This window comes from Bos grunniens, chromosome 19 (genome assembly GCF_055505025.1).
Source record: "Bos grunniens cultivar Pamir isolate PY7600 chromosome 19, Bosgru_T2T1.0, whole genome shotgun sequence".
NCBI lineage: Eukaryota > Metazoa > Chordata > Mammalia > Artiodactyla > Bovidae > Bos > Bos grunniens.
The window spans coordinates 39,421,069-39,428,879 of record NC_141183.1 but is presented as its reverse complement, the minus strand read 5'-3'; the positions used below and the strand labels follow the sequence as shown (position 1 = coordinate 39,428,879).

The 7,811-nt window shown below is 45.7% G+C and overlaps 1 pseudogene; it reads left to right on the top strand.

The window, feature by feature from the left end:
• The first annotated feature begins 660 nt into the window (after positions 1 to 660).
• On the top strand, positions 661 to 1,599 carry LOC147352307 (olfactory receptor 1D2-like; annotated as a pseudogene).
• The last annotated feature ends 6,212 nt before the right edge of the window (positions 1,600 to 7,811 follow it).

The window sequence follows — 7,811 nt, the reverse complement described above, 5'->3', positions numbered from 1 at the left end:
GGGAACATGTGTACACCCATGGCTGATTTATGTCAATGTATGGCAAAAACCACTACAATATTGTAAACTAATTAGCCTCCAATTAAAGTAAATAAATTAATTAAAAAAAAGAAGTATGGCAGAGAAGAAGTCAATCCTGAAGGAAATCAGTCCTGAATGTTCACTGGAAGGACTGATGCTGAAGCTGAAGCTCCAATACTTTGGCCACCTGATCCAAAGAACTGACTCATTGGAAAAGACCCTGATGCTGGGAAAGATTGAAGGCGAGAGGAGAAGGGGACAACAGAGGATGAGATGGTTGGATGGCATCACTGACTGGATGGACATGAGTTTGAGTAAGCTCTGGGAGTTGGTGATGGACAGGGAAGCCTGGCGTGCTGCAGTCCATGGGGTCACAAAGAGTCAGACATGACTGAGTGACTGAACTGAACTGAACTGAGAAGAAGTTGCTGGAATGACTAGAAGTTACACATTGTCCATGTTATATGTTTATGCCTGTTATTACTTTGTTGAAAATCTGTATTAAAATATTATAAAATTTAATTCAAGATATTTTAATGCCAAGAGAATAGTTGATCTTGTGTATGTGAATGCCCTTGTTTAACAGAAGTAACAGTAACCAAACATTTGTTGGTGATGATGTTGCAGACAGTTGGAGAAATGCATGGAGACAACCAGAGTGGAGTCTCAGAGTTCCTCCTCCTGGGGATCTCACAGAATCCTGAGCAGCAGTGGGTCCTGTTTTGGATGTTCCTGTCCATGTGTCTGGTCACAGTGGTGGGAAATGTGCTCATCATTCTGGCCATTGGCTCTGACTCCCGCCTGCACACTCCCATGTACTTCTTCCTGGCCAACTTCTGCTTCACAGACCTCTTCTTCGTCACCAAGAGAATCCCCAAGATGGTGGTAAACCTTCAGTCTCAGAACAAAGCCATCTCATATGGAGGGTGTGTGACTCAGCTCTATTTCCTGGTCTCCTTGGCGGCTCTGGACAACCTCATCCTGGCCACGATGGCATATGACCGCTGTGTGGTCATCTGCCGCCCCCTCCACTACACCACAGCCATGAGCCCTGGGCTCTCATTTCACTCGTCACCTTGTGTTGGGCCCTCTCTGTCCTCTGTGGCCTCATCACACCCTCCTCATGACCAAGGTGACCTTCTGAGGTCCTGGAGGATCCGCTACATCTTCTGTGAGATGGACGTCCTACTGAGGCTCGCCTGTTCTAACATTCACATCACTCACACAGTGTTGATTGTCACAGGCTGCTTCATCTTCCTCACCCCTTGAGGGTTCATGACCATGTCCTATGTCTGGATTGTCAGCACCATCCTCCAGATACCTTCAGTGTCTGGGAAGCACAAAGCTTTCTCCACCCGTGCCTCCCACTTGGCTGTGGTCTCCCTCTTCTGTGGGACACTTGGTATGGTATATCTGCAGCCCCTCAAAACCCACTACATGAAGGATTCAGTAGCCCCAGTGATGTATGCTGTGGTGATCCCCATGATGAACCCTTTCATCTACAGCCTGAGGATCAAGGCCATCCATGGGGCACTGGGAAGACTCCTCTTAGGGAAAGCCTTCCAGAGGTTGGCATGAGGTAATCTGGGCATTGAAGTGGAGATTTCTTCAATTCATGTACAAGGTGTTATCCTATGGAGGACACAGGAGTGATGAGGGCACACTTGTTATTTAGTCACTAAGTCGTGTCTGACCCTTTTACGACCCCATGCACTGTAGCCCACCAGGCTCCTCTGTCCATGGGATTTGCCAGGCAAGAACAGTGGAGCAGATTGCCATTTCCTTCTTCAGGGAATCTTCCCGACCCAGGGACTGAACCTGAGTCTCCTGCACTGGCAGCTGAATTCTTTATCACTGAGCTGCTTGGGAAGCCCCATGAGACCATAGATCCAGCTCAAAATGAGCTCATACCTCTGTGGTGATGAAAAGACACCTATGTGTAACAGGTGTCCCCAGACCTCATCCACCTTGGCAATAAATAAGGTCATGTTAACACTAATACTCAGAGAAGGCAATGGCACCCCACTCCAGTACTCTTGCCTGGACGGTCCCATGGGTGGAGGAGCCTGGTGGGCTGCAGTCCATGGGGTCGCTAGGAGTTGGACACGACTGAGCGACTTCATTTTCACTTTTCACTTTAATGCATTGGAGAAGGAAATGGCAACCCACTCCAGTGTTCTTGCCTGGAGAATCCCAGGGACGGGGGAACCTGGTGGGCTACCGTCTATGGGGTCACACAGAGTCGGACACGACTGAAGTGACTTAGCATAGCATAACACTAATACTAAAATTTTGCAGGATCAAAGTCTTCAACTTATCTGACCATAGGACCACAGTGCCACCGTCGCAGTCTTTCATAATATACCCAGTTGTGGCCTGGAGAGGGAACTCTCTAGAACACTCTTGGTCTTGAGCTCTGACATGCTCTTGGGACCTGCTGCCTGTGAGCCATTTGGAGACACCTGCATTACCCCCACTGCAGGTGCCCTGGGTGAGGCTATCCATTCCCTGGGCTCTGCATTTCACTCCTCATCTTGTGTTGGGTGCTCTCTGTCCTCTATGGTCTCATTCACACCCTCCTCATCCACATCAGCATTGCTCTCTCAGACCTCAAAGCAATACTGACTGTGGCTTTCTCCTATTTTCCTTTTCCCTGTGGAGAGACTTCATCCCTGAGAAGCCCACCCTATTCTGTGTTATGCCAGCTCCTCACTCCATGGTCCCACCTCTCCTTGCAACCACTCTACCCTGCACTCAAAGCAAAATGTTCAAGTGTGATCAGCACATGCTCATGGACAGGATTGGTGGTGGAAGCAGAAGTGGGGGAGGTAATTGTGAGACCCTATCTCTACTTGGATCCACCAGCCTAGTGTCAAGTGCAATGGATAGAAAAGGAGAAGTTACTGATGAGAAGATAAGTCCCTGGGTTCTGGGAGTGTGAAAGAGGGAGCAGTTCTTTACAGATGAATCAGCAGAGCCAGCACTGACCTAGACGTTGAGAGACGGGGAGAGTTGAATTGATCTGAAGTTCAGTTCATTCCACTGATAATGACTGAATGCCTATTAGTGGCTTAGACTGTTTTACAAACATGAATCAGGAGCTCATGATGGACCAAGGAGGGAGGCTACCTTATTTCTGTGTCTGAAGGCAGTGGTCATGCTCCGAGCATGTGGGTTGGGGAGAAGGAGGAGGAAGACTCACCTGGCTTGTTAGTGATGGGGAATTCAGGGAGGGCTTCCTTGAGATGGTAAAAGCTGAGCTCAGAATTAAGGCATGCTGATGAGTCGAAAAGTGAGTAGAGCAAGGCAAGGTAAGATCACTGGGTGAATGGTATGGGGGGAAGTATTTGTCTTTGGAGCAGATAGCCAAGCTCTCACACCCTGTGACTGTAGGAGAGCCAGTCTGGAGGAAGAAAGACTCCTCTTCTTTCCTGGCAAGGACTCATCCAATGAAAAGCCATAGATCCTTTGTTGACCACAGCCGTCTTAACTTCCCTTTTCCCTCTATGAAAGTTGTGAGGTCTTTTCTCTAGTTACAGCAAGTGAGAGCGACTTGTTTCAGTGCCTGGGTTTCTCATTGTGGTCACTTCAGTTGTGGGGCACAGGCTCTAGGGCATGTGGACTTCAGTAGTTGGGGCACATGGGCTCAGTCGTGGCAGTTCCTGGGCTTAGTTGCTCCACGGCATATGGGATCTTCCCGGACCAGGGATCGAACTGGTTATTCCTGCTTTGGCAGGCAGGTTCTTTAGCACTGAGCCACCAGGGAAGCCCCCCTCCTTGGTCGTGAGCTCCACAAGGTTTCCAGTCTCCTACCTGGATCCCAAATCCCCACAAAGTCACTTTTGTCGGCAAGTGTGTGTGTGTGTGTGTGTGTGTGTGTGTGCACTCTATCAAGTCTATTTGTAACTCCATAGACCGTAGCCCACCAGGTGCTTCAGTCCATGGAATTCTCTAGGCAAGATGCTAGAGTGGGTTGCCATTTCCTCCTCCAGGGGATCTTCCCAGCCCAGGGATTGAACCCACATCTCTTGTGTCCTTTGCATTGGCAGGTGGATTCTTTACCACTAGCGCCACCTGGGAAGCCCATTTTTGTCTGCATAAAGTGAAGTGAAGTAAAAGTTGCTCAGTTGTGTCCAACTCTTTGTGACCCCATGGACTATACAGTCCATGGAATTCTCTAAGCCAGAATACTGGCGTGGGTAGCCTTTCCCATCTCCAGGGGATCTTCCCAAGCCAGGGATTGAAGCCAGATCTCCCACATTGCAGGCGGATTCTTTACCAGCTGAGCCACAAGGGAAGCCCAAGAATACTGGAGTGGGTAGCCTATCCCTACTCCAGCAGGTCTTCCTGAGCCAGGAATTGAACCAGAGCTTCCTGCATTGCAGGCGGATTCGTTACCAACTGAGCTATCAGGGAAGCAGTACGTGTGTCTGCTTATAGCTGCTAAATGGTTGATGCTGAGGGCACACAAGCAGAGGACCTCCTATTTGCTTTCTTTCTCAGTCTTTCTTTATGGTTCTTTTCTAGTTCTCAGGAAGGAAGGCACCACATTTTAAGATGCCTAGGGTCAGGAACTGAGGCAGCCTCCAACCTCTGTCCAGTGAGGTCCTGAGGTCCTCAGTCCCCTAACCCGCAAGGAACTGAGTCCTACCAGTGACCATGTGAATGAATGTGGAAGCCTTCACTTCCCCAGTCAGGCCTGGAGACAGTTACTCCACTGGCTGATGGCTTGATCGTAGCCTTGCGAGAGGACTCAGTTCAAGTATTTTTGATGAAATTTAGCATCCATATTGAGAGGTTTTGTAAGTTTAAAATATACATGATTCTAAGGACAGTATGAAAAATAAGAATGTAAAATATCTCACTTATAGTTTCATAATATTGATTATATGTTGAGATAATAATGTTTTATATATATGAATAAAAGAAAATGAATCATATAAATTAATTTCACTTGCTTACTTTAGCTTTAAAATGGTCCCTGCTACAGACTCAGAAACAGTCTTGTCCCCATGAGGCTTCTAGAAAATTTTAATTATGTATATGGCTCAGATTAAGTTTCTATTGCGTGGCTCTGGATGATATCCTCTTCCTCCAAAAATTATTTATTTTTGCATCTATTAGGCACTAAGATTAGATCACTTTTGTTCAATCTGGACCTGAGCTGATTCAAAGCTGAGTTTTCACTGTTTGTGAAGGTTGGCCAGTTACGATTTCCTAACAAGCAATCCGGTGGAAAAGAAGGCTGCTGCTGCTGCTGCTTCTAAGTTGCTTCAGTCGTGTCCAACTCTGTTCAACCCCATAGACGGCAGCCAACCAGGCTCCCCCATTCCTGGGAATCTTCAGGCAAGAACACTGGAGTGGGTTGCCATTTCCTTCTCTAATGCACGAAAGTGAAATGTGAAAGTGAAGGTGCTCAGTCATGTCCGACTCTCAGTGACCCCATGGACTGCAGCCCACCAGGTTCCTCCACCCAGGTGATTTTCCAGGCAAGAGTACTGGACTGGGGTACCATTGCCTTCTCCAGAAAAGAGGGCAAAAGCTATCAAAATGCACTTCTTAAAGAAGAAATACAACTGGCCACTTAATATGTGAGAAGTTATCCAACTGCAGTTTTAACTGGAATTAAAGATCCAAATAAAAATACTGCCACTTCTCAACCTTCAGTTTGTAAAAATTAAAGATATTTATTTATAACAACCCCTTATGAAAGGGACGTGGTAAACAGACACTGTGATAACTTAGTGGATGTACACATTAGTGCTAAGTGTCATGGGGTAGATAGAGTGGTGGAGGTGGTGGTGGTAAAGCTCTCAAAATGTGTTCTGGACTCATCCTCATGAGAAAGGTCACCTAGAAAATTATATCAAAGGTCATTTATGTGAGGAAACCTGGAGAGATGATCTCGTCCCAGTTCTTTATGGAACAAGTCCAGCCATAGAGAAGCACTTTCTAAGGTCACAGAACGGTGCTTACAGCCCACACTCATGGTTGTCATTCTCAAGAATGTTTCCCCTTGAGAGAAGCTCATTCTCTTTAACCCCAAAGTGTCTGGAGACCCAAGAGTATCAGGAAAGAGACTGATTTCATCTGTGTTCTTTAGACTGTCATCAGGCGCTGCACCCAGAGGCAGGGAGACTCTGGATTTTGACGGCCCAGTGGGGTTATGGAGGATGAAGCCTCAGCACACACATCTTCCCTCGCTCTTCTCATCTGTCAGTCCTGCCCCCTGTCTTTCTAGGATCATCTCTTAGGCAGAGGAAGCAGAAGAGGAATACCTAAACTGCCTTGTATCATTACACCTTCATCAAAACTTAAACTTTTCTTTTCCTGGTTGGACGGGTGGGGCCCAACAGTAACATCAAAGGTGCTAGTTATTCCATGGCCATATGCTAATAGGAAGTGATTCTATAGATGAATTTTATTCTCATCTCCCCTCCTATTCATTCTTCATTTTCTCGAAACCCATCCTTGACCTCATCAGCATTCCTTAGGCATCTAATTTGATACCCTTAATTCTCTCATCCTTTCTCACCTCCCATCCTCTCATGTCCTTTTCCTAATTTCCATTTTTCTTTCTTACTACTTTTGTTCACCATGCTGTCCCATCCCTCCACATATCCTCATTTTCATCTTCAGTCCTCCACTCCCAAGCCTTTCTTACTTCCCACTCTCGTGCCTTTTCTTGTTTTTATCTCAGCCTATCCTTCCAGTTACTTGACTCCAAAAGAGATTACAAAGAAGTCAAGCTCCAGGTGTAGCCATGGACAGTTATGGGAATGATAAAGTAGAGAAACATCAGAATTACCAGGACAGGGTAAGCAGTCTTTCCAAGGGAGGATGAAAAAAAGGTTACTAATCAATAATGGATGAATGCTGCATGAACATCAAGGTGAGGAAATTCTCTGTGTTGGAGCTGTACTGATGTGTTAACAGAAAGTTAGAAGTGTCACTCCTAGGGACTACATTTATGGATATTTTTTGAGCTAGGAGGTTTGGGAGAGAAAAGCAAGACTTTTGAGAAAGTTATTTTGGATATTCTACATGGAAAGTTCTAAGGAAATTATAGTAAAAATACCTCTTTCAAAGACTTTATCATTTATATGAGGAAGGAGACATCAAAGAAGAAAGAGAGTAGAGGATGGAGACAGAATATTCCTTTTTTGATGTTAAGATATATCACAAATGCTTTAATTTCATTTTTATTTAGTGGGCTCTTTCTTTCTGTAGACTCAACCTGTGTTCTAGACATACTCTGGGATTCTTGTGTGGATTCTTGTGTGAAAAAAAGGAAGTAATTTTCTGGGAGGCAAAAGGCAAATAATAAAGTAGAATAATCCTTGGCACTGAGCCCACAATTTAGGACAGCATTCTGCACCCTGATCTAGAGGGAATCTCACATACCCACCAGAAGAAAACTTGGTATTATTGGTTACTTAGACTGTGGTTAACCAAATACCCTTCCCTGTTAGGACATTGCTACGCAAGACCTACCAGACCTCCAAGTCCTCAACTCTACCTGGAAAGTGAGCACAGCCAAAAGCAAAGTAGCAACTTGCCCTGGGAACTTTCTCGGCAGAACCTAACTTCATATCCCCCCACTGTGCTTGTTTTTTCTCTACTGCACATATCACTATGTGATCTACCATATAGGATGCTTGTTTATACTTGATGATATTGTCTACCTTCATTAGAATGTGAGTTGTGTGAGTGCTCAGACTCCTATTTTGTTCATCAATGCCCCGGAAGAATGTCTAAGTCACAGAAGAATTGAATAAATACCTATTGTA